Here is a 27,273-nt window from a genome sequence, read left to right as displayed (position 1 = left end):
TCAAGCGATCATATAATAATTATTGGTAGCCCTTGCGCTACAAAGGATCAAGGTGTCCCGAGCGGCACAAGTAGATTGAGCAGCCTTCTTGGCGCAAATGGTTCAGGTGTCCCTCGCGGCACAAGTAGAAAAGGTGTCTTTCACGGCACAAGAGATGTTACCTCTTTTGATGATGATGATTATTTCTCACAAAATGATGATAACGACGAGCCTGACGAATATGTTTTTGACCCCTTAGAGAAGATGGACGACCTCCTTGATGAGGATTCTAGTCAACCCACAAGCTCCTTTAAGGATCCAACCGGGGTGGAGATGTTTAACCTATCAAAAATTTCTCACCCTAGAGGCTCTGACTGGTGGCTTCTTGACCACGTGGCCAAATTAATTAATTTCTGGATAAGAAAGCCACTTGAAAGGGATTCACGTAATCTATTGAGGTCCGAATGCCCTAGACCCTTTTTAGATAACAAGGCAGGCATGACCCCTAATTTGGACCCAGAATTACTAACCTTCCTCTTCAAAACAGGAAGAGACCCTCGTAATGGCCTTGAACGCTGTCTTAAACAGTGCCAGGATAAGCTCTTGGACACGTTGGGCCCTCTTGCCAGAATCATGGACCTAGCAGAAGAGTCCGCCTTGAAAGGTACCCCAGTCGACATAGATCTCTTAAGAGGTTGGAGTCAACGCGCTGTTTGCCTCCTCGGCAATGCTAATGCTAGCCTTACATCTGAAAGAAGAAGAGGCATCTTGATGTGGATGAACGCAAAATTAGGCGATCTGGCTAATAAGGATGTTGAGGGAGACCCTAATGGCCTCCTCTTTGGGGAGTCCTTCATCAAGGTTCTTGGAAAATATGTATCTACCTTCTCAGCTTTTAATAAAGCACAAAGCAACATGAGACATATGTTCGGGGGAAGATTTTTTGGAAGGGCTGACAGGGGAGGACCGGCTGCCAGCCGTGGATACAACAGGTCCTATTTTTACCAAAACCAACGTGGCTACGGAAGGTTCTTCCGAGGGAACAACTCTTTCTTCCCCCAAAGAGGTCGCAACTTCCGCCGAGGTACAAACAGTCGCGGAAGATTCCAAGGTCAAGGAAATCAAGGTAATTACTACTCCTCCTTTTGTTTCTTTCCCCCCAAAGGTAGGGGGAAGACTTGCTGTTTTCAACCAGAATTGGTTATCAATTACAAACGACCCATGGGTTCTAGAAACCGTAAAAGGATTCAAAATAGAATTCGCTTCAATTCCTCATCAGAGAAAAATTCCAAGAGAACTTATTCTAGATCAGGATCAATCCGCCCTCGTAGAGCTAGAAGTTTGTCAAATGTTAGACAAAGGGGCAATTTTCAGGGCTTCAAACACTGCTCCCGGTTTTGTGAGCACTATTTTCCTTGTGAAGAAAAAAGACAAGGGTTGGCGCCCTGTAATAAATCTAAAACTCCTGAACTCTTTTATCGTTTACAGGCACTTCAAAATGGAGGGAATTCACCTCCTAAGAGACATCCTCCAAGTAAAAGATTGGCTCATAAAATTAGATCTGAAAGACGCGTATTTTACAGTCCCCATGGATTCGGATTCGCAGAGATACCTAAGATTGGTATGGAAGGGAGTGACATATCAATTTCGTTGCCTTCCCTTCGGCCTTTCTTCAGCTCCTTGGTGTTTCACCAAGATCTTGAGACCGGTTGTAGCCTCTTTAAGAAAGAGAGGGGTCCGTTTGATTATTTATCTGGGCGACATCCTTTTGATGTCTCAGAGCCAGGAGGAACTATTAACCCATATGAAATGGACAGTGGACCTCTTGGAGAAATTAGGTTTCATCATCAATATAGAGAAATCTGTCATGACTCCCTCACTGAATCTGGAGTTTTTGGGTTTTCAAGTGAACACATCCTCGGCTCTCTTACAGCTTCCTTTAAAGAAATTATCAAAAATAAAGTAGGAAGTTTCCCATGTTCTTTCAAAAGACTTAGTGAGTTTAAGAGAGTTAGCGAGAGTAATAGGTCTTCTTTCCTCATCCATTCAAGCGATCTCTCCAGGACCGCTTCATTACAGGGCCCTTCAGAGGTTGAAATCTTCGGCTCTCAAGAATGGTCTTTGGTACTCAGACTATATTCCCTTATCCACAGAGGCCAGAACTGACCTCCTTTGGTGGAGAAACAACCTAGAGAGCTGGAACGGGAAAGCTATATTTGGGAATTCGCCGGATCACATTTTAGAATCCGACGCGAGCAGTTCAGGTTGGGGTGCCAGGTTAGGTACTCTAGAAACAGGTGGGAAATGGTCCCGAGAAGAGATCAACTTGCATATAGATTGCTTAGAGATGATGGCCAGTCTGAATGCCCTTATGAGTTTCAAATCAATTCTAAGGAACAGTGTAGTCTTGAGAAAAATAGACAATTTTACAGCCGTTTCTTATATCAATCGTTTGGGGGGAGCAAGATCTATGACCTTGGCAGATCTTGCTCAGAAAATTTGGTACTTCTGCTGGAGTCAAAAGATAATTCTGAGAGCAGAATTTATTCCGGGTCATCTGAATACAAGGGCAGATTGGAATTCAAGATTCCTAAGGGACTCAAGCGATTGGAAACTGAATCCTTTGATCTTCCAGAGGATTCAAAATTTATGGGGCCCCTTCGATATAGACCTTTTCGCCAGCAGACTGACGTCCCAGATAGACCAATTTTTCAGCTGGAGACCAGACCCTCTTGCTCTAGCAGTAGACGCACTTCTCCAACCTTGGAACAATCTCAATTGTTATGCCTTCCCTCCTTTTGCTCTAATCCAGAGGACTCTTCTGAAGGTTCGTTCAGATCATTGCCGAATTGTTCTAATCACTCCTTTTTGGAATTCACAAATTTGGTTCCCAGGTGTGATGGAGTTGGCCATGGAAGTTCCTAGTCTTATCCTAGGGAATTTAGATCTTCTACAGGGACTGGAAGGAGAATTACACCCTCTTCTTTTAGAAGGAAACATGAACCTTCTTGTCTGGAAGATTTCAGGGAATCTTCAAGATACTCAGGTCTTTCAGGAGAAGCTAAGAGCCTTTTGGATGAATCATGGGCCCCCGGAACCAGAAAGAGATACACCAGTGCTTGGAAAAGATGGTGTGGTTGGTGCATGGAACGGAATATGGATCCCGTGGAAGCACCTGTAGTTGAAGTAGCAAATTTTTTAGCGGATCTCTTTAATTCAGGTCTATGCTATAGAAACGTTATTTGCTATAGATCTGCAATTTCAGCAGGACACTCCTTGTTAAACGATTTCTTTATTGGTACCGATCCTTTAATCTGAAGAGTAATGAAAGGTATTAAAATCAAACGTCCTCCCAAACCCAAAGATGATTCATTATGGAACGTTAATCTGGTTTTTGACCTTTTTTCATCCTGGCCAGACAACTCTTTTCTTACAAGAAAGCAAATATCCTCTAAGCTAGCTACCTTACTTTGTTTTATCTCTTTTAGAAGAGTATCCGAAGTTAAAGCCCTTGAAATATGTAATAGATTTTACTCCCCTGATGGAGTAATTTTTGAAATATGTAAAAGGACTAAAACCATGTCAGAGAACATCTTTTATCCCCTTTTTCCTGACTTTCCAAAACTATGTGTGGTTAGTTGCATGAAGGTTTATGAACAAATGATGAGTGCCTTTAGATCTCGCAGTGAAATGCAATTACTAATTTCCTATGTAAAACCTTTCAAAGCCGTTTCTTCTGCAACTATTGCTAGATGGGTAAGATCTGTCATGTTTGAAGCAGGGATAGATTTGTCTAAATTCGGTGCACATTCCTCACGTGCCGCTATGGCAAGTAAGGTTTTTTGGGGTGGAGGATCACTTTCAGATATTCTTAAAGCAGCCGATTGGTCTAACGCTTCAACTTTTGTTAAATTTTATCTTAAACCTGTTGAACATGTAAGCAATGTTGCACTGAGGAGCTTTGAACTTGCATAATGTAGCCTCCGGTCTTGTAATGAAATGACGATTCTCCAATTATCATACAGAGAGAATCTTGATTTCATTAAAGACAACGGAGGCTGACATTATCCCTCCCACCACTCCCAGGTGGTTGTTTTATTAATGTTGTACTTGAGACTATTTATTTCTCGTAAAGTACCTTTTTTAATGTGAACTTTGTCACCTTTTATGGTCAATACTACCCTGTTTGTTTTTTTCTTTCAGATTCTTCTTCGTTATAACCATCTGTTTTTCATGGAGGAAATTTAAGCTACAGTTACCTTTTTCTTCGCAGCTCTAAGAGGAAGTCTAGCGGTTACCATGGGACTCTGTTGCCTTGTTTGGAATGTTCTTACTATGATGTATTTGTTACACTTTAAAGGGCTGCATCTTGAGCGGCGCAATAAAAGTTATTGCATAATGTCAGCCTCCGTTGTCTTTAATGAAATCAAGATTCTCTCTGTATGATAATTGGAGAATCGTCATTTTCGCTTGGATGTCCAGTGGGTATTGTAAAATCAGCAAGATTGGGAAGACTATTATTAGAAAGCACTATAATTGAAAAACTAAAAGCAGAGACTAAAGAATTTTTTGATATTAATCTTAATTCTGCCCCAATACAAACAGTCTGGGATACATACAAGGCTTTTTTGAGGGGTTCACTAATAGCTATAGCCTGCTCACAGGCCAAGAAAACACAAGAAGATACTAAGAAATTAGAGAATGAGATACATAGACTTTACGAAAGCCCTGAAAAGGAACAGGGAAATCCAAATATCTTAAAAAGTCTAATGAATGCAAAATATAAGCTTGCTGACTACCTAGAGACCATAATTTAAAAAAAGTGGGATGCTAGTAAATTAGCTCACCATGAATATGGAGAGGGGTGTAGCAAACTTCTCGCTTGGAAGATAAAAACTGACCAAACGAGAAATTGGATAAAGGACCTTCGAAATTCAGATACTGGCAATATAATAACAGATGATGCCGAGATTGAGGAGGCCTTTGTCCAATTTTTTGAAAACTTATATACGGAGGAGAAGATAATTGAGGAAAAGAGCATCAATGAATTTTTATCGGAGTTGACTCTTCCCTCACTTCAACAAAATGAAAAAGAACAAATAAATTGCCCTATAGCTGTGGAAGAAATAACTCAAGCTATTAGGTTTCTAAAAAAGGGTAAAGCAGCAGGTCTGGATTTCATTCCAAATGAGATTTACAGCCTATTAAAAGAAGAATTGACACCTATTCTTCTCCAATTGTTTAATTCTTTCTTTTTAGAGGGTAATACCCCCCCTGCCTCATGGGAAGAGGCGACTATTACAATTCTGTTAAAACCAAACAAAAACCCACGAATATGTGAGTCATATAGGCCTATTTCTCTCCTAAACTGTGACCACAAGATCTATACACAGATTATCACCAAACGTTTAGATAAAGTGATGGGTTCGATCATACACCCAGATCAAAAGAGGTTCATGAAAGGGAGGCAGCTCAGCGAATTAGTACAAGATCTTATCGGAGCTATAGACATGGCCTAAACATATAAGACCTCTTTGGCAGTAATGACTTTTGATGCTGCCAAAGCTTTCGACCGGGTCAATTGGACGTTTCTGTTTAAAGTGATACAACGTTTTGATCTGGGTGAAACTTGTCTGACAGCAATTAAAGCCATCTATAAAAATCCCTCAGCAAAAATTTTGGTGAATGGGAAATAAACTAGACCCATACAGATTGGAAGAGGGACTAGACAAGGCTGCCCTCTTTCTCCGCTACTTTTTAATATATATATGGAACCACTGGCGTACAAGCTGAGAACTAGCCAGAATATTATTTCATTTAAATGTAACGGATGGGAGAAAAAAATTGGGTTATATGCGGACGATCTCATCATTTTTACTGGTGACCTAGAGACATCATATACAGGAATTTGGTCTGAAATAGAGAACTTTGGAAGGGCCTCAGGATATTTACTTAACCAACAAAAGACAGAACTAATGAAATGGAACACAAACTTCGAAAGTATCTACATAAAAAAAGAAATAAGGTATTTGGGGATACAGACAGCCGCGGCCCGTGGAGGGAGTTCCGTGGATCGGTAAGGCGGGGTGGGGGAGGGGCAGGGTGGGGGGTTCTAAAAACCGGAATATGGATAATTGCAGGTAAGTAAACAATTAAATAAATAAAATGAATTTCGTAGCGCACGCTGCATCGCAAAATGTGATGCAGCGCGCGCTACGAAATTCGTTTTATTTATTTAATTGTTTACTTACTTGCAATTATCCATATTCCGGGTTTTAGAACCCCCCACCCTGCCCCTCCCCCGCCCCGCCTTACCGCCCCACGGAACTCCCTCCACGGGCCGCGGCTGGATACAGATAGCTCAAAACATTGACAAAATCGCATAGATAAACTTTGAAAAAGTGACAAGAAAAGTAAGCTCTCAATTACAAACTTGGGGAGCATTGCCTCTTTCCTTTTTGGGTAAATCTAATTTATTAAAAATGTCAATTCTTCCTAAATATACATTTCTGTTTAATACCATTCCCTTAGAGTTCCCAAAAGTTTGGTTTAGGAAGGTACAAGGGCTTTTTTCAAGCTTCATATGGGGAAATAAAAGTCCGAGAATAGCCTTGAAAAAACTGAGGAAAAAAAAGAATATGGAGGAATTGCAACCCCTGATCTATATCTGTACTTGTGTGCTTTCCAGTTAAAAAATTTCCGCCAATTGATGATGGAAAGTTCTATGTTCTCGCCTCTCTACAAGGTGCTAACGTTTGATTTCTCCCAACAAGCTGAATGCTTCCTTCTAAAATTTGGTCATCCAAAAATTTTCAAAAAAGTTACATTGAAGACTTTGTTATCCGCAGTAAAGCTTTGGTCCCAGGTGAGCCGCCTTTTAAAAATTCCTTACTATAATGACATTACACCAGTCTGGGACTCTCCAGGGATGCCCTTGTGTTTGGAGGATGCTCTTGCAACACCTTTGAGGAGATGTGGATTTAACACTTGGGGACAACTCTTATTTGAGGTGGAACTTATATCTTGGTCCCATATATCTGTAATCTGTGAAGATCAGGTTTCAAAGTTTGAATACTATCAACTGTTAAGCTGGACAAAATCTTCCAGAAAAGAATTAGAAGGGAACTCGAACTTGGCTCAAAAGATATCCTCTCGACAAACAAAAGTAAAAGAAGTGGCAGAATGGTACTGGCTACTTGTCCAAAACAGGGAAGAGGAGCAGGTCTCATTCATGGAGGAAGGACCTACCGGATGAAGATCTCGAAAATATTGGGCAAGTATCTACGTCTTCTCTATGGTCCTGTATAAATGCTGCCCCCTTAAAAAAGAATCATCTCTTCACAGTTCATAAGGCCTATTGGACTCCCCAGAGAATATTGAAAATGGGAAACCGAGAAATCAAGAAATGCCCTAAGTGTGGAGAAGATAGAGCAAACAAGGTTCACATGTTCTGGAGTTTCCCGGTAATACACGCTTTTTGGAACAATGTGGGTAAGACCATATCAGATATTATGGGATTGGATATAAAATTAACAACTATGTCGGTAATTTTTGGGCTACCCCCAAGGGAAGTTGTTGGAGGGGCATTAACAAAAAGTCACCAAGCTTTGTTTTTTACTTTGATATTATTAGCTCGAAGGGAGCTTTGTATTAAATGGATTCTGTCTTGCCCCCCACAGAAGAAGAATGGATTCATTCCATTCAGAGGGTATCTTCCTTAGATTAAGCCGGTAAAAGTACTACAAAAACAAAATATAGGGAAATCTGGGATAAATGGGTGGAGACAGGAGTTAGCTATATATAAAGCCCTGTAAAATTCGGGCCTTCTTTTTCTTTTCCCCATTATCTTTATTGTATCTTTATTGTTTCTGTCTTTATTTTTGATTTCTGGGTCCAATGATTAAAAATATGCCCCACATAAAATCCCAGGATGGGATTGACTCTTTCCCCCTGAGGAGGGAATATTGTGGTCTATCATACTCTCAAGATAAAGGTTGAGGCCCATATAAGTATTTGAAGGTTCGGATCTGGAGATATAAGGCATCCTTCTCTCCCCTCGGGGCATGACCAGACCGGTAAAAATCTGCCTTTAAATGTTTTAAAAATGGGTCAGAGAAACCTATTCTTGAGTTGGAGCACATTGTGGTTAAATGAGGACTTAAAAAAAAAAAAAAAAAATTGGGGAGAGCTGCTGGGGCATTTTGCATTTTAATTTATATGTATGGACTATGGTCTCACTGTTTTAGAATGCTATTCACTGAGAAGCTATAGCTCCTAAAAATACTATTTACTTCTATTTTATCCGAGCCTTCATTTGCGTGGCCGACAAGATTCAACTCGTACTGGCAGTGCGCAAAGATTAACTTGGGACCTTATTAACTCCCACAAGTCCACTTCACAGAACTGAGAGGTAGGTGGAGAGGAATCTGTGGTTAGAATATCCACTTGAAAGAGTGTTATCAAAAGTGAATAACTTATTCTTCAGGTGGATACTGCTAACCGCAGATCCTGCACCTTGTGCATCACTATCAAAATAATACTCCCTTTAAAGAGGTTGGTCTTAGGAGTGGACTTTTACCAGGAAGCCCTGCAGGATTGAATGGGTATAATGACCCTCCCACAGGACTTGCAAATTAAAAGATTAGTGCCTGATGAAAGTATGACTACATGCCCACATGGCTGCCTAGTAAACACCCAGAACAGGGACACCCTGAGCTAGGCCTGCCGCCGCCATTTTCAACCTAGTGGAATAAATCATAAGGTGAAACATTGTGGGCCAGGTCATAAAAGTTTTATAGAAAAGAGAATCCATTCCATGTCCCCTTCTGTACCACATTTCATTTCTTTGCATTAGCGAAACCCATAAACAGCTGATCATCAACAGGGTTGTCTTTAGTCCAAAGAAGCTAAGATAATGACTTGTCCAAACAGGGTAATCTCTCCTCCTTTTTAGACGGATGAGGAGGGAGAAAGGACTTGAGGAGTGCAATGGATTCCCCACATAGAAGAGGATGCCACTTTCGGGAGAAAAGATGCAAGGGCCTGTCAGGCAAAAAAATGTTGCATACAGAGGCTGTACTTATAAAGCCTTATGCTTATTAACGCAATGAGCAGTGAGAAAAATAGTTGTCAACAGTCACAGAGTATGGATGTAAAGAGGCTCAAAGGGAGCACATATCAGGAAGGTCAAGATCAAATTAACGTCCCACTGCAGCATAATAAAGGGAGCAGCACGAAACATATGCAAAGTCTGGTTTAAGATACACACCACCACAGGCCATTTAATGTAGCAGGCTGATCATGCAAATAAAGAAAGAGAGAAAGGGTGGATAAGTAACCTTTAACTGTGCCCAGTGAAAAGCCTTGCTTTGCTATAAACAACATAAACAAAAGAATATCAGACAAGTTTGCCTTTAAGAGGTCAATCCTCTTCCCCTCACACCATGTGACAAATCTAATCCAACAGCCTGAGCATATGGACTTGGTGAAAGGACTTCCAACTCTTGGAAGGTTATAGTTGAGAGTTGGACACCATGATGGAAATCTCTAGAATGGACAACAACACTGTTCTCTGCAGGAGATCCACACTAGGAGAAACAAGCTCATCTTCTACAGCTATTCATGAAGGTAAAGGAACAAGTGTATGCCCAATCTGTGAAGGTGAGCTGTGACCAAAAACATGTCGTTCGTAAACACCTGAGGGGCCAAAGTAAAGTATATAGGCAAGAGAATAAAGTGAAAATGTTTGGTTCCCACTACAAAGTGGAGATATTTCCTGTGAAACTGCAGAACTGGCAGATGACACTATGCATCCTGCAGGTCCAAGGACAACATACAATCCTCACAATCCAAGCCCAACAAGACTTCCAAAAGTGTTATCATTTTGAACTTCTCATTTCTGAGAAACAAGTTCAACAACCTGAGGTCCAGAATCAGCCTCAGGCCTCCATCTGTCTTGGGGGCAAGGAAATACAGCAAGTAGCATCCCATCTTCTGCTTGGTTTGGAGTGCACTTTTGAATGCAACCATGGCAAACAACATCAGCACTTGCCTGGAGAGGATACAGGTGTGGTCTGTGACAGTCTAGGAATGCAAGGGGATGTGTCCAAAAACAATTAGTAGAACCTATTGGTACAACGTGATCAAGCACCAGAACAGTAGGCAGTGTTGAATTTAGCCCCCTAACTGAGGGCAATTGCCAACGCAATGGCAAACTAAAGTGGGTTTGATGTACTTTCTGTAGAAGAGCAGGAGGACTGATGCTGCTACTGTTGTCCCCGTTCCTTGGTCCCTCCTCTGCCAGTCACACCCAAAAAAGTCTGCATGGTATGCTGGGTCATCAGTGAAGGCTGGTGTTGACAAAAGGTGACGCACCTGCAGTAGCAGACCTTCCTCTACTCTTGATGGAATTGGTGGGCTATGGAAGACAAGCCTAAGTTGCATACCATTGCCCTGCTTTACTTAAAATGTTTTGGTGTATGCATCAGCATTCTCTCCAAAAAGCCTAGGTCCATGAAAGGGCATGTCCATCAAGGATGCTTGAACATCTCTGCCGCTGACCGCGGCCCCCGCAGGGTGCCAATCGGCGGTCGGCGCCTTAGTGCCCCCGGGGCACCGGTCACCCCTCCACACCTCCTCCCACTGGGGGGGGGGCGGGGACGCAGACCGGAGCCCCCCTCCTCGGGCTGGCCGGAAGTGACGCGCAATGCGTGTCACTTCCTGGACCTGGTGTGAGGGGGAGGCTATTTAGCCTTCCCCCACCCTCCTGGCGACCTCTTTGTCGCCCACCTCGCCATTTGATCGGTCGCAGTCTTCGGCACCATCGGTCGTAGTCCTTGCCTCGTCGCTGTGGTCCCGGCCCTATCGTCGTCTTTCGGTTCTCTGGAACAACGGTGAGTCTTGCTCCACCCACCCCCGCCCCGGCCCTGTCCCTGGGCAGTACCAGGTCGACGGGGCCCTGTGGCTCGGATGGCCACGGGCGGGGGGGACGCAAGTTGGGCCATGGTGGCGTGCTAGGACGCTGCGTCTATCGCGATGAGCGTCATTGGCGATTGAGCGGTTTCGTGGTGCGATTGAAGGGCCATGGGGGAGCGCGGGATATGGCGAGAAATTGGTGGCGGGATTTGAATGTGGGAGCGACAAGGCCACGGCGGCCGGCTTGCAGTTTAAGGGTATGGAACCCTAACTCTTGCCAGACGGGGCCATCCCTCCATCCCACTCCTGCCACATTGAACTGGGCTTCGGGAGTTTTGCGGGCTCGTTTAAATTATTCCCTGCCCAAGCGTCGCCGCAGCGTGATACTGACAGAAGCACTGTGGGAGCTTTAAGTCATGGCGGCTTAGGGGTTAGTGTATGGCTATCCATTCGCACCCCCGCCGCACCGAACTAGGGTTCGCGGGCACGGTCTAAGCAGTGGGAGCGAGCATGCTTGGTATGTACGAGGCCCCGGTTTCGGCCCGCGGCATCTCCACTTAAGTGGGAGTTCTCGCAATAAACCTGTTATGAATGTCCGGTCGGGTACACACTGAATCGATCGTGTGTCCTTCGGCATTTCGTCCCTCGGGGTATAGTTCGCCATGGCGTCGGCCCTGGTGAGCAAGTAAACGATTGGGGGAGCGGCCGGCCATTAAGCCGCATACCCTGCGCCGGGTTTTGGCGGGGTTCCCGAAATCCCAACCCCCCTCCCGACTACCAGCACTGCAAGGTTGGGAGCTGCCTGGATCTCAGCGGGTCATGGGCGGTGCAGCCCCCGCGGCGCTCCCTGGGAAGGTTATCGCCCCCCCCCTTCCCATCGACTACGAGGCCGGTGGGGTCGGGAGGGGGGCGCATGCAGTGGGCGGCATGCTCATGGGCAGCGCGTGCGTTGTGGTGGGGGGCTGAGGCTAGCGGTGCCAAGGGGTAGGCGTTCTAACCTGCGAGTGGGGGGCTGGTTTAGGGTAATCAGTTCCGGCCCGCGGGGTCGAGTCCGCATTGCGGCCATGACTAAACCCCCCGCACCTCAATAGATAACCGGGGGTGGTGCTCGTGTTACCTGGTACACTCGCTCAAGTACTATCGGAATTTGAATTAAGCGCCCAGTGCTTGGATGTGTAATGTAAATAGGGCACTCATGTGAAGCGCTCCAATACCTTCGGGTTGATTTCGCGCTACATAAATATGCAACAGGTAATCGTGGATGCCTATATAGGCAGATCCATGATACCAGTGCATGCATTGCCACGTGATGCCGCTCGTGCCCATATTTTCGTACATTAGGCTATCCAGGTCGTTGCGACACCCCCTTCCACCTCATAGTCATTGTGCACGTCGCTCGTATATGGCGCTCCAATACGTTGGCGCTCATCAGTGTATTAAGGGACTTCGACGTGCCCCGCGCATACATGTGTGGCATGTAGCTTGGGTCCAGCGCTCTAATTTGCGCGTTCTCATGAGCTGAGTCAGGGGGTGCGGTGCTCGCGTCCGGGCGCGCAGCAGCAGCATTTTAACAAAGCCTTCGCGCGAACATGCGTTTGGCCTCGCAAATATTTGGGGCACTTCAGAATGACGTTGGGGCCTTTCAGCTCCATACGCTGAGCCGGCGGAAGCGCCCCGCTACGGTGGCGCTTTGTAAAGGGGGCAATTGTGGGGCCCAAATGTTTGTGTGCGCTGCATTCCGCTGCGTTGCGAATGGGTCATTCCCATAAGGAAGCAGTGGTGGAGGGTGGTAAGGTTAAAAGGGTATAAGCACATGCGGCTGCGGTTCCTTAACATGTCTGTATATGGCCGCACGCAGTTGCACCCGTCTCTTGCCTCCTCCCCCCCCCCCCCTCCTGATCGTGAGCTCGTGGTCTGGGTTGCCTCTTTGCTAACGATGGTTTGTTTTACAGTTTAGCTCTGGCCGAAGTGCGATCGGGCGTGTGAGAAGTTGGCCTGGCATATGCTGTTCCTAGTTATAGGGACACCTTGCACCAGTCCAATTCGACTCTTATTGATCGTAGGTTTAAGACAACCTTTAAAGAAAGCTATCCTAGTGGTAGCTGTGGAGAGCAGCCTTCAGGCTAAGTCTTGAAGGAGTGTTAAGCTTATTGTTTTACCATAACAACCTCTTGAATATCCAAATGAAAGAGTAGCCCACACAGGTATATATATAAAATATATGTATTTATTCTAGACAGAATCCCACAGTCACTTTATGTGGCTAGTGGCAAAGTTACATTTCAAACAAGCATTTATAAACACAATAAATAGCACAGAAATCAATGGGCCCCAGGGGGGGACCAAACCATATACTAAAATAGTGGTATAAGAACCACGACAATTCTACAGGCAATGCCTAGGGCATTCAGGATCGCTTGCCCCTTCAGAATCCACCCACAGTTAAGAGGAAGGGGACCCACGGGAGGCGTGTGCAGTGCGAGAAGCTGCTATCGGGATCGCAATGTTAGCCTATGGAGAATGTCGCGGTTGAATAATTAAAGGTTAAGGACACTTCTAGCAACAGTACAAAGTTAAGGCTTGAGACTTAAGGCTTTGGAGAGCCCACCACCACGGGAGTACCGAAGTACCACTGTTACCTGCCCCAGGGAAGCCGGGTGCATAGGTCGATTCTGGTGTCGGGTCGCGGGCTGATTTTCTATGGAAAAGTAGTCCAAACTGCTGCTAGCTGAAAGCGTCGTTGAAGTCGTGAAGATTAAAGTTGAAGAGAAGATAAAGATGAACCTGAAAGCAGAGGGGACAGAGTCTGGGTCACAGCACAGTGACCAGGGAGCTCACAGGAAGGAGCTCGTGGATGTCGGGTGCTTCAGGTGTGGAAGGTACAGCTGGGCTCTGCAGTCATGGGCTCCGGGAGGCTTCAAGGAAGGCCAGCTTCTGGAGGGCAACTGTCCCACGTCGGATGAGGGTCGCTGCGGTGTTAGTGTCCCGATTGGATCCACTAAGCATTGGCAACCGCAACCCACGCGAGATGTACAAAGCAGCTGCTGGTGCAGACCCACGAGGTCTGAGGGTGCTCTCCTTTGCAGGGAGCGTAGAGCAGGCCTGGAGCAACCAGGGGAACTCTTGGAAAAGTAGATTGTCCTCCGTCAGGGCCCACAAGTCGAGAGACAAGGGATCGCGGAAGGCAGCAAAATGGAGTGCGTAAAAGGGCTCCCACGGGCCACCGGAGTGGACTAGGAGGCTGAGCTTTGGCACGGATGCTGCTTGAAGGTTGGCTCAGAAATGGGCCAAAGCACAGCTTCCCCACTGGTCGGGGTCGTGTGCTATGCAAGAGGTGGCCGGGGTCTTGGGGTATGCAGGGATCTCGGCACCCACGTGGTCCACGGTGCTCAGACTTGCTGGGCACACTCACAGGACTCTGGGATGCACTGGAGACCCACCTCAAGGTTGATGGAAGGCGTCGAAGTTCGTGAGAGCAGCGAAGTTCCAACCGGGTATCTTGCAGTCTTTTAGGTGCCTGCCAAGCAGGGGGATAACTCCTTTATCCCAAGGGAGATTTCTTCAGTCAGCTGGGCAGCAGCTCGTCGAAGGTCAGTTCTGTAAAGTTCTGGACGAATCTAAGGCTCTAGGGCAAAGTTATTCCCATATATCCCCAAGATTAGGGGATGGTCCAAAATAGAGCCTACCAATCAGAGTAGAGGCGGGAAAGGGTGGCTACACCCACTCCCCTTTGTGTGTTTCCCGCCTGGGCGAGGGGCAGGATGCCCCTGAACCGGTTCCAGGCGGTGTATGCAGAATTGGGGCTCTGCAGCTGCCTACGTGCAACTCTGAAAGGACATTTGGTGCACCCACCCTGTTCCAATCCACATATCCTGTCTGGGGAGGTGCTGGCACCTCCCTGCCACAGGAGCCCTATTGTCCAGATGGCGAGGCTGGGGTTTTCCCCAGCAACAGCCAGCCAGAGTCGTGTAGGTGGCGGACAGTAGCCATTTTGTGGTACATGTGCACTTTTAAATTGGTGTCTAAATTCTACCGCTTTTCCCATATCACCCTCCTAGCAAGGGGGAATCGTGCCCCCATGCCAATGGCTGGACTGGGGGTATGATTCCTTCATGTTTGACACCAAACACGATATGGTTCTGTGTAGCCATTCTCAAGTTATCACGAGGACGCGATTCACTTATAATGCGGTTAAGAGTATATGGTATGGCTACACTACAAACAACCCAGTAACGGTTGTACGAAGGTTGCAGAGAGGTCCTACTCACGTAGGGGTCCCCCCTCACACATACCTCAGCACCCAGCCCTGTAGGATTACCAGGGCCTGCCATAGGGGTGACCTATGAGAGTATATGTGTTGTAATGGTATGGGATATAGGGTACCTACATCCCTGTAAGGGGTGCTAGCACCACCTTACCCAGACTACAGTAGTGGTCTGGTGGTGTCAGTTTGGGTGGCTGTCCCAGGGTGGCACAATAAGTGCTGCAGCCCTGGTAGGCCTACTGGGGGACCCATGCCCTGGGTACCTAGGGTACCATCTACAAGGGACTGGTAGGGCATGCCCAGCATCCAATTGGTTGGTACCTAGAGTACTCACATAGTTTACCAGAGGAAGCAGATAGGCTGGGGTCCTGGATAGCAGGATCCCAGCCAGACTAGTCAAAAACCACTTAAATACCAGGCAAAAAGTTGGGGGCAACCATTAGTCAGATTCCACTCTCCTACATAACCCCCCCCCCCCAAACGAAAGGAGATAAGGCTAACCTTATTTCCTGAGTGGCCATATAAGGAAGAACCTGTACTAACATGGTTGCTCCCTGTGTCATGGTCCACTTGGGAAATCCTACCCAAGGGGTTCTAGAGTTTCTCCAAAGTCTAGGGAAATTACCTGTATTGGTTTTTGGGTCAGAGGTGGGCTGGTGGGGTGTCTGAGTCTGGAAGTGAGGCCCTACTTGGGTTGGTCTCAACCTCCTCAGATCACTGGCCACTATGGAAGCCTTTCTGCCCATGACTGTGTCATATCTGGCCCTAAGGGTCAACCTCTGGCTGCCTACAGCTGGGGGTTGGATCCCTTTGGCTGGAGTAGTGGAGGGTCCTGGAAGGTTTGGGGCAAATAGGCACCAGGTTTCCCTGTTCCCAACAACATCCATTTGAGGGGTGCCTATACCTAAGGGTAAGGGGGGTCCCTCAGTTTGTAGAGGAATGTTCACCTGGCTGAAACTACTCTGCTGGGTGTCCCTAATCTGTTGATGAGGGGGTTCCTCTGGACAGGGGCCCAATAAGGGTCCACTGACCTCCCTGACCTCTGCAGCCCTGGGCTGACTGAGGCAGGGTAGAGAGGGGCAGGATACCTGCTCCAGACTGGGTACCACCTTGGAAGGGTCCCCTGCCATCAGAGAGGTGGGCAGGCCAGGCCTGTCCACTTCTGGGGCAGTTACCTCACAAGGGGCAGGATCAGTTCCCTGAGAAACTTGACCCTTACCTGTAGTCTGGTGGGGGGAGGACTGTTCCTCTTCCCCTATGCTCTCTGTTTGGGTAGAGTGATCCATAGTTTCAGGCTTCACTCTTTCTATTTTCTCCTGGGGTGGAGATGAGGCCCTCAGGGTCTCATCCACTCTCTCAGGGATTCCTACCATTTTCAAATGGGCCTTGTGGTCAACCTCAGCCCAGGCTGAGATTTCCAGATCATTCCCCAGTAGACAATCTACAATCAAGTTTGGGGACACTGCCACTCTCTTTGGGCCAGTGACCCCTCCCCAGCTGAGATTTACTACTGCCATGGGATGGTCTGTCCTGATTCCATCTATGTTGGTCACCTGGTAGCTAAACCCAGGTAAAAGCTGATCTAGGGGCACTAACCTCTTGGTCACCATGGTGACACTGGCCCCTGTGTCCTTATAGGCCACAGCCTTCTGACCATTGATTATTGGTTCTTGTCTGTACCTGCCCAAAATATTGGGGCTCATGGTAAAGTTGGCAAACCCCATGCCACCATCACAGACCATAGTTGCTTGAGTAGGGGACCTGGATAGGCCAGAGTCCCCCTGAGTTCCCCAAGAAATCCCAACTAAATTTTTGGGTGCACTCCCACCACCTGGGGGATTACTACTAGTAGCAACAGGAGGTGTTGGAGCTGCTTTTGGAGGAACATTTTCTTTATTGCCATTCTTTGGACAGCTGGAGTCAGTTTTCCAGTGGCCAGGTTGCTTACACACATGGCAATATGGTTTCTTGTTATTAGAGGAAGTTTTTTGGGACCCACCCCCAGCACTGGGTTTTTGGGGCCCTTCAGAGGACTTTTCTTGTTTATCATCCCCACCTTTCTCTTTGGGCTTAGTGGAATCCTTCTTCTGGTCACCAACTTGGTTCTTAGGCCTAATCCTGGTTCTGACCCATTTGTCTGCCTTCTTTCCCAATTCTTGGGGAGAGGTCAGATCAGAGTCCACCAGGTGCTGGTGTAAAAGTTGGTTCTGACAATTATTAAGAATCTGCTCCCTCATTATGAGATTATACAATCCTTGATAATCATTAACTTTACTGCCATTTAACCAACCTTCCAGTGCCTTGGTTGCACAATCCACAAAGTCTACCCAATCTTGATTCTGTGCTTTCTGGGTGTCTCTGAACTTAAGTCTGTATTGATCAGTGGTTAAGCCAAACCCATCTATTAAAGCAGCTTTCAAGATATAATAATCATCAGCATCCTCTTCTCTTACAGAGAGGAGCTTGTCTCTACCTTTATCTGAAAAGGAGAGCCACAGGATTGCTGCCCACTGCTCTACTGGGACCCTCTGTACTCTACAGGCCCTTTCAAGAGCAGATATCCATTTGTGGATATCATCCCCATTCTGATAGGGGGGCACAATCTTATGGAGGTTCCTATTGTCAGGGACTTTCTCTCTAACTCTAGGGGTTTCATCACTGCCACCAGGGGTCTCTAGACCCCACTTCTTTGAAGCTTTCTGAAGCTCCAGGGCTTCCCTGTCCAATGCTAACTGTTCTCTTTTAAGCTGAAGCTTAGCCTGCTCAAATTTGATCAGTCTGCATTTCCTCTCATGAGAGGATTCTCTTCTCTGAGAAGAGGCAGAGGACCCTTTGGATCTCTCAGAATGGTTGGATCCCACTGAGGGGGATCTGTTCCTTCTGGGATCCACCACTCTCCTTTTAAGGATGGAGGGAGTGCCTCTTGGGCCATCACCTCCAGTTTGTGAGTGGTTTGTTTCTTCCAGGTCAGGACTTTCATCCTCTTCCTGGTCCTCATCAGAGTCCACTCTGGGAGTGTCCTCTTCTGATGGATGCCCACCCACTCTGTCTGTCCCTCTGGACCCTATGGACTCCATAAAGTCTGCTATGAGCAGGATTTCCCTGAGACGTTGGGTGTTGGCACCTTTGTTTGTCTTCAGTTTTCTAAGGGTGCACATCTCCCTGAGCTCTACAAAGGAGAGATGATCATACTTATCAACTGGGACCCTTTGGGGTCCTTCCATAGCCTTAGTGGCACCTTTACCTGAAGACATGTTTAGTGTAGTGATAGTGGTGTATCTACCTACACTAAGTGTGGCCTACTGAACCCTCTCTTGAGTTGTAGTCAAGGTGTGCTAAACCCTCTACACACAACTCTAAGTTCAGTAGAACTTATTGTATTCTAGCTTGAATTTATATGTACCTTTGGTACCTAGTGGCTTTCACTTTAGAAATTCAATTTGTTATCTGGTAAAACAATGGCAAGCTTGAATCCAACCGCTGCACACCAATGTGAGAAGTTGGCCTGGCATATGCTGTTCCTAGTTATAGGGACACCTTGCACCAGTCCAATTCGACTCTTATTGATCGTAGGTTTAAGACAACCTTTAAAGAAAGCTATCCTAGTGGTAGCTGTGGAGAGCAGCCTTCAGGCTAAGTCTTGAAGGAGTGTTAAGCTTATTGTTTTACCATAACAACCTCTTGAATATCCAAATAAAAGAGTAGCCCACACAGGTATATATATAAAATATATGTATTTATTCTAGACAGAATCCCACAGTCACTTTATGTGGCTAGTGGCAAAGTTACATTTCAAACAAGCATTTATAAACACAATAAATAGCACAGAAATCAATGGGCCCCAGGGGGGTGAGGAAATATGAATTTTTATGATCAATTGTGTCCCCTATCTTAGACCCCAACGGCTCCATGTACATGCTACAAGTACATGTATGTTCCCTCCACTTCAAGCTATGAAGACGCAAATACAATTGTGTCCAACGTTAATATGTCCTCTTTCAGATCCGCCCTGAATGGGTCGAATATTCCGTTCCTAAGTATGCCTTGCCACCGTCTTTATATGGTGTACTTTTCACGTTTTTCAGCTCTGGCAAGTTAGGCCCTGAATTCTGCCATCAAGCCTTTTCCTGCCTTCTGCCTCTGAATGCTCCAGCCTGGACCTGCATCTGTATCCATGACCTTTGTCTTACTTCCTGCGCAGCTAACGGTGCCTGGCCCGGCTTGTTGCCTGCCAAAACTGTATTCAGCCTTCAAGTTATCTGCTCCGCTCCTCGAGAAATACATTCCTGCCTGGAGAAGGAGGAATTTAAACATGACCCATCTGCAAAGGAGAAAGCCTAGCCTTTCTGTCTCTTTTTGTGTGATTACAAAGCTCACGTCAGTGAAAAGCCCATAGCCCCCGTGCAAGACCTCTGCAGTAAATGAAGTAAATGAAGAAATAGATGCCACATCGGCTTTTGGTGATGAGCAACCTATGTCACAAATCAGTCCCTGCTCCAGACATCAGATATCAGATAAAACAAGATGTGCTGGTTGTCCTGACACTGAAGGCCTCACTTCCAGACTTGTCCGGTTGCATAGCAACCCTCCCCACGTCAGTTACACGTCATGCTCGAGTTGAGCACAAGTAAGGCAAAGTTCCAGTACAATTCCAGCAGATCACGCAACCCCCTCCAGGTATCCACCCACACATGACAAATTACCCATTATCATCAAGTGGACGCCCACATGGACGCCCACCTTCACGCCTACTTACACGCCCACATGCTCTTATCTCATTCTCTCTTGCTCTTTTGCTTACATACAATTGAGAAATGTATATATACTGTACTCTGTGAATAATGTTTTGAGAATATTGAGAATACTTTTGAGTCCCTTCCAGATCCTTTGTGGTGATGGTAATATTCTCCCTTTGACTCGAGTTATTGGAATAAAGCCCTTTATGAACCTGATACCACAGACTCAGCCTCTTGCTTTATGCATGATCTTATTGATATTATGAAATTATGAGAGCGTAATATTTTATTCACGACATAATGGCGCCCGAAGAGTTCAATCTCTTTCCCCACACGCCGGAGATGATGGTCCAGTTTTGCCCCCTTCCATAGCCGTGACGGACTTCAAGCGCGCACGTCGCGGGTCTTCCCGCCAACTCCCTCAGGCCAACGAAGGGGACGGACTGCGACCAGGCATCCAGACGAGGCGGTGAGGAACGCAGATTGTCCTACCCAGAGCCCACCTGCGAGAGAGCTGTGTCCGAGGTATACAGAGGCCCACCAGATTCCGAAGTTCCGAAGTATCCACGTCACGAGTCGAGTCCAGTCCAGTCTGGTCTAGTCCAGTCCAGAGTTTCCGAGGCCTTCTGTTCCGTTCCGTGCTTCCCGGTGAGTACCGTTGCTGGGGACGCATCTAGACGTGCACATTGGTTTGTGCCGGTCAAGACGGGTTTGGGTACACAGACCTGGTCTGCACTGTTTTAGCAGTGTATCTGTACTGTTTAGCAGTACATCTAGTATTATGCAGTTAGCTAGTTTTATTCTAATTATCGTTGTTCATTTTAAAATGTTTTGATATGTTTTAAATGTCGTGGTATGAGCGATTGTTCGATCTTCATTATTGTGTTTATTGTAATTATTGTGTTCAAGACCGAGTAAGAATTAAGTAGCAAGGTTCAAAATGCCGTTATTTTCAAAATTAAGACAGATAAAAACTAGAAAAGGGATACTCGAGGAAGCTGTTCCTATTCCACCTAGGGACACTCCAGGGTACTTTATGTACCATAAACATGGCCTAGATGCCGTATTATATCCTGATCTATGGGTGGACTACACCAAGGATTTAGCAGAGAATCAGAGATGGCCCGCTGTTGGGACATGGGATGCAGATTGCATCATGAGAGTAGAAGACGCATTATGGAAAAAGAAAGCCAGACAGTGACAGGAAAATGCCATTGAATTATGGCGTAAAGAATCGCATAGACGCATAGAGAAAGCGCTCAGAAAAGTAGGGAGGATTCAGACAAAGCCCGAGAAAACGTATTAGTTGAGGAAGGTATCCGAGAAAAAGCAGAACAAGTAGACAGACAACGAAACACTCTTATGAAAGAGAAAATGTAGACCAGCTCGGAAGGATGCCATTGAGTTTTGGCGCAAGGAGTCACATAGGATGACAGAGTAAGTGTTTCACGAAGCAGAGAGAAGTAGACTGGAGTCTGGAAAAGCCAAGGAAAAGATGTTACAGGAGGAAGTGGAGCAGGTAAAATGAGCGCAGGCTGACAGAGAAAGAAATACTGACGTTGCTGGTATTTATCCCGTCCTTTCAGAGGACCTAGCAAGAGTGGCCCCAGTAGAAAGACCAGTTAGAGTGCCACCGCAAGTACCACAATACATATAATAATGATATAGTAGCCCAAAGGTTCTTGAGCCTCCCACCAAACGAACAGCGCATAGCTGGTGTTTACATGGTCCAACATTTGACTACGTTGTCAATAGGAAATTGAGAGGGGTGTAGCTAGAGAAGGAGCAACACCTGTGATTTGATGACACCCCTAATGTACAAAGTGTTAACGAAAAATAATTAGTGATCCATTAAGGGTTTAGCTTGAGAAAAAGAATTGTGGGTATTTCGAATTTGCAAATTGTTCAAGAATACAGGTTTGTGTTCTTGGTGGTCTAGTGAGCCAATGTGCTGGGTCAAGTCGGTAAGATTATGACCCCCTGAGTGCAAATTGTATGTAAAAATAATTTTTCAATTGGGCGAATTATTGCAGTTTTTATGGAATTGAGTAGTCTTTTTGTCTTTGACAGCTTCAGAGTGAGGAGAAGGTGGGGGCTGTGTAGAGCAGAATGTGATACAGAAATCGGAGACAGATTCTGACCTTGTAGCCAGTGTAGGTGGGGGCCGGTGAGAGGAGCAGAACAGAGGCACTGCTTAGAAAGCTTCTCTGACATCGCATCTGTGTAATGCCTGCAGCCGGAGAGCCTTGGGGGCCAGGAGTAGGAAAAACAAAAAAGTTGGCTGGCAGCCCAGGCTCAGGCCGCGCTGAGGGGCTATTTTTAGCTTCTCTGATAAGACAGGGCAGCTGAGAAATGTAAGTCGAGAAAGATTCCCTTGTTCTATTCTGTGCAAAACCAGTGCCCCGGGGAAATGTCTATGGAGAAGATTTGTTTTATTTTTTAGCAAATGTTATATTGCTTCTGGCCAGAAAGTAAAATGTTGCTCTTGCTTGGAATTTTAAGGGCTATGTGCCTATATAAAAACGATTTTCAAATTCAGACATTTTTGAATGGTGGCCACAAGCTGCCACCAGTTGCATTGGATAAATGATCCAGTGGTTACGGGTCTGTGAGGAAAGATGGGAGATGCATCTTCGACTAGGACATGAGGGTACATTGTGTACAAAGATGCATAGCTCATTTTTATAAAAAAAAGACAGGTTCGTGTGTTCTTCATTTTTGATTATTGTTGCTGATCCTGTGTGTCAGACTTGACACGGTGATTTCAGCTGCCAGCTGGTCATCATTGGGATGACCCACTGTCAGTTGGGGGTGTATAGGGCAGGTAAATCAGTTATTGATTATAAGCCTGACAAATTAAGCAGGCCAGAATGTTCGCCTCTGAGCTGTAGGTACTGTAATTGCGCATCACTGCTCATTTATATATGTTAGTGTAATTGTCTATGCTTTCTGTGCTTGGTATACTGATGGCTTGGCATATGTATTTTATATTTGTTTTATTTTTGTGTTGTATTGACCTGTATTTTTAGCATTAATACAAGTTCTCCTGGGCGTTACAGAGATGGTCGTGACGACGTAAATCTTTGCGCTGCGCTTGGCTGGAACTTGTTCACAATTACTAAATTTCACAGACATGATATTACCTTTATCATGCTGTCAAAATAGCAGACAACACGTTATCAGTGTATGTCTAATTGGTATTGGAGATGAATAAAAGAAGAAAAAAGTTATGCAAGACTAAAATATGTATCACATGACTGCCTTTCTCTTATAGACAGGCAGCCTCGGTCATATGTTTCCAGATTGGACATTAAGGAACCATTATGATCTGTGCACTCGCATCTTAACTCTTGAAAGGCCTGTTTTAAATAAGGACTGCCACCCCAGAGTGACAGATGAGGCTCGGTATTTAGGGTAATGAGAAAATATCTGACAGGATTTACTTTTTAAAGTTTGCTTTAGTAAGCTCATTCTTGTAAGTGGTGGCCCCAAAAGTTGACTTGTTTTTAAATTAGGCTATTTATTGTATAGGTGGAAATTATTGCAAAATGACTGATTTCTTTAGCAGATAAATTATTAATTATCAACATTAACAACTGTTCTTAAACTTGGTTTTCCGAATATTTAGGTAATTTAGCATTCCTATTAGGGCCTCCTAGCATTAATATTGACTTCAGGTTGGTGTAGGTTCACATAATAGGGTCATTTGCATATGAGATGTCATTTGGCCAGCCTATGAGCTAACACAATGAGGTTTGTACATTAATTTGAAGGATTTCTCGCCGTTTCAAATACGCTGTGTATCTCCTATAATTTTGCTTACGCCCAGTAGCTACACACAGGGATTAATAGTGTTGACAAGACACAGGGTTTGATAGTGTTTGACAGCAGTGAAATCTGTTTCAGATTTCCTCCTGTCAAAAAGGGGGGAAGGAGGAGAATATTGGCTTTCTGCTGGCCCCTGAGGAGGTTCGCTTCCCGCTAGCCCCTTAAGAAATTAAGCCCCTTAGAAATTAGCCCCCTTAGAAATTAAGCCGAGGAAATAGGTATGGTGCTTTCCCTTTTTTCTCATGTTTTATTGCGATCTTTCAGGGGAATTAGTTGTGGGCACCGGAACGTATTCAATTGATTTCTGGTTTTTCACAGCCCAAGACACAAAAGGAGGTACGTGCATTCATTGGCCTCACTTCATATTGCAGGCAGTGGATTCCCCAGTATGCTTACATAGCCAAGCCCCTGATACAGTTAACGACACAGGAGGCAGTTTCTACTAAAGTCCTCTCTTGGACACAAGAACACACTGTGGCATTTGAAGAATTAAAGAGAGCTTTATGTCAAGCACCAGTTTTAGCAAACCCTGATTACAACAAATCGTTTATGCTTTTTGTGACAGAGCGGGATGGAACAGCACTATCTGTCCTAACACAAGATCATGCAGGAAAACACAAGCCCTGTGCTTATTTTTCTAGTACATTAGACCCAGTAGCACAGGCTTTGCCTGCGTGCCTAAAATCAGTTGCAGCAACGGCCTTAGCCATAAGACAAAGTGACTCGATAGTGCTGGGCCACCCTCTGACAGTACAAGTACCACACGCAGTAGAGGTTCTCTTGAACCGGACACAAACACAACACCTGACTGTAGCTAGACTGACAGGCTATGAGCTAACGTTATTTCAACCACACATAGAGATCAGACGATGCAACATACTGAATCCCGCTACCCTTTTGCCCTCCAGTACAGAAAGCGTTTCACCACACGACTGTGTTGAAGTAATACATACCGTGACTAAACCAAGACAAGACTTGACAGACGTTGCACTCCCAGACCCCGACCTAACACTATAAGTTGACGGCTCATGCATGAGGACAGGGGCGGGAGAATTAGTGGCAGCATATGCAGTGACTACTGATACTGTAATAATAGAGACTAAAAGAATAGACATATTGTCAGCACAAGCAGCAGAGCTCATCGCCCTGACACAAGCGTGCATAAGAGCTAAGCACCTGAGAGTAAACATTTACACCGATTCTGTGGCGAGAAAGAGGTTTCTTGACCTCTCATGGGGCCAAGATACAGCATGGCCCCCTTATTCAAGCCCTACTGGAAGCAATACATTTACCAACAGCCATAGCTATCCTAAAATATAAAGCACATACTAGAGCCACAGATACCATTTCCCAAGGCAATGATCTGGCAGACCGAACTGCTAAACAGACAGCTCAGACCCCACTAGACATGACAAAGTTACAGGTTCAATCAGTGTCCAACGCCATGACAGTTAGGGATCCTTCCAAGGATGTACAAGACATACAGACACATGCTACTATGGACGAATTAAATAAATGGTCGGAACAAGGAGGGGTACTGACTGATCAGGGTTGGATGAATAAGGGCAAATCCACATGGTTTCTTCCTGATTCGATGGTACAAGTGATTATAAATACCGCACATAGTCCTGCACACTTAGGAGAGAAAGCAATGATAGATAGCTTACAGAATATATGGTTCAACAAGCACCTGCGTGCAGCAGCGAAACAAAAGGTCAGAACATGTATGATCTGTTGCCAATTCAATCCAGGTAAAGGCATTCCGATGGAACAAGGTGGATTCCATCCACCTGACCACCCTTTTGAAGTGCTCCAAATGGATTATATCCAAATAAACAGATGTAGAGGTTACAAATATGTCCTGGTACTAATGAAGCAGGTGTCCCTTCTGTTAGGGTATACCTGGAAATTCCATTGTGTGCGACATCCTGAAGCAGCAGGCCTTGTAGAAAGACATAATCAGACATTGAAAATTAGACTAGCAAAGATTTGCGCAGACAAAGGTGTAGATTGGATGGTAGCCCTACCGGTTGCCCTCTTTTACATGCGAATGGTAGCTCATTCTAGAACAGGCTTATCTCCCTATGAAGTGGTCTTTGGTAGACCACCAAATATGTGGGGCACTCCAATGCCTAAAAGATTACTGATGTTGATAGTAACATGCTGACAGATTACCTGGCTTCCTTGATGTCTGCACTACTCTCTTGTTGTTCGCAGGTTGCTGCCGCCTTCCCTGACAACACCCAGGTCAAGGGACACTCCATCGCTGATCCGGAACTTTGATAGATCAAGCCCTCTTAAGCCGAGGTGGGACGGAAAGGATGGATACATCATTGCAAACGTTACTTTGGGAATAACTGTACTTTCCAAAAGAACACTGACTGCTTGGACTTTGAGCCCCCTTTTCTAGAGGAGACTCCCCAGCAGGAGTTAAACTTAGATCTAAAAAGTCAGAACCCGTTTGATCAATTAAGTCCACTAGGTGGTGAAGCGGTTGAACATGTATTCTGGCTTGCATAAGATCTTGGACAATAACATAAAAAAAAAAAAGAGCAAGATAAGAAGCAAATACTGTAAAATATTACGTGGTAGATGTATAGTGACCGTGATTTTTCTATCTCTTCTGTGCATCACGATAATATGTATCAGCTTAATACTACATGCTATTTTTCCTCCTATTGCCTCACTCTTATACTCCTCCACTAATGATACCATAAAGCACACATTTAGTGATCTGCCATCCCATGAGTTATCATATCGACTTGCCTTACGCAGCAATACCTTTATTCAGATGCTGCACCATTCACATCAGGTTAGCAATGCTACAGACTGCTGGGTCTGTGGCCGATTTCCCCCGTATCAGAAGGTAAAGGGAGTGTTGCCTCTTTTCCCTTTTCCGTTCTCCCATAATGGTTCTTGCGGAGCATGGTTTGCCTTAATGACATCCATCAACGGTGATGCCAAAGAATGTCAAGACAAGGAGTGTAGGGGCGAGTGGGTATGGGGTAACTTGAATAAAGTCATGAACAAAGCATGTTTCCCAGATGAAGAGGGACTTCCCCAAATGAAAGGTACAGATCTAGAAAATGAAGAGTATCTGCAAGGAAATGTGACCCTCGACTTTATAGTGTTGAATGTCAAGCCCATACACAATTTAGGTCCATCCTCAATTACAGTCCTGCCAGTAAAAGGGAACTTGTGTGTCAGAAAAGAAGGCTCAGTACATTTGGGGCACAGTGAGTGTGATACTATAATAGTATTCAAAGACAAAGGAAAGTCCTATTTCAGAGCATCACGACACACCTACTTTATTTGTGGCCAGACAGCCTATGTGCAACTGCCCTTAGACTGGGGTGGGACGTGCTACATATCATTTCTTTCATTCCTAATAACGCACCGTCTGTATACAAAACAATAACAAGGCTCCACAAGATTGCCCAAAGCATACATCAAGACCCAGGCACGTGGACATGGTCCGGTTGGCTCTGGGGATTAATATCGGCTTGGGGATGGAAAGTGTTGACCGTCTGTGGGTTGATACTATTAATAATA

At 45.5% G+C, this 27,273-nt stretch overlaps 1 long non-coding RNA gene across 1 annotated transcript in view; it reads left to right on the top strand.

Annotated features, from left to right (window-relative positions):
• LOC146799593 (uncharacterized) overlaps nt 1-4,378 on the top strand; it is a 142,891-nt gene extending 138,513 nt beyond the window's left edge. Inside the window, exon 3 of the long non-coding RNA XR_014969288.1 lies at nt 4,183-4,378. This is a non-coding gene — a long non-coding RNA (uncharacterized LOC146799593). The remainder of the gene's footprint in view (nt 1-4,182) is intronic.
• The last annotated feature ends 22,895 nt before the right edge of the window (nt 4,379-27,273 follow it).

This window comes from Triturus cristatus, chromosome 9 (assembly GCF_964204655.1).
Source record: "Triturus cristatus chromosome 9, aTriCri1.1, whole genome shotgun sequence".
Taxonomy (NCBI): Eukaryota; Metazoa; Chordata; class Amphibia; order Caudata; family Salamandridae; genus Triturus; species Triturus cristatus.
This window is presented reverse-complemented; position numbering and strand designations above follow the sequence as displayed.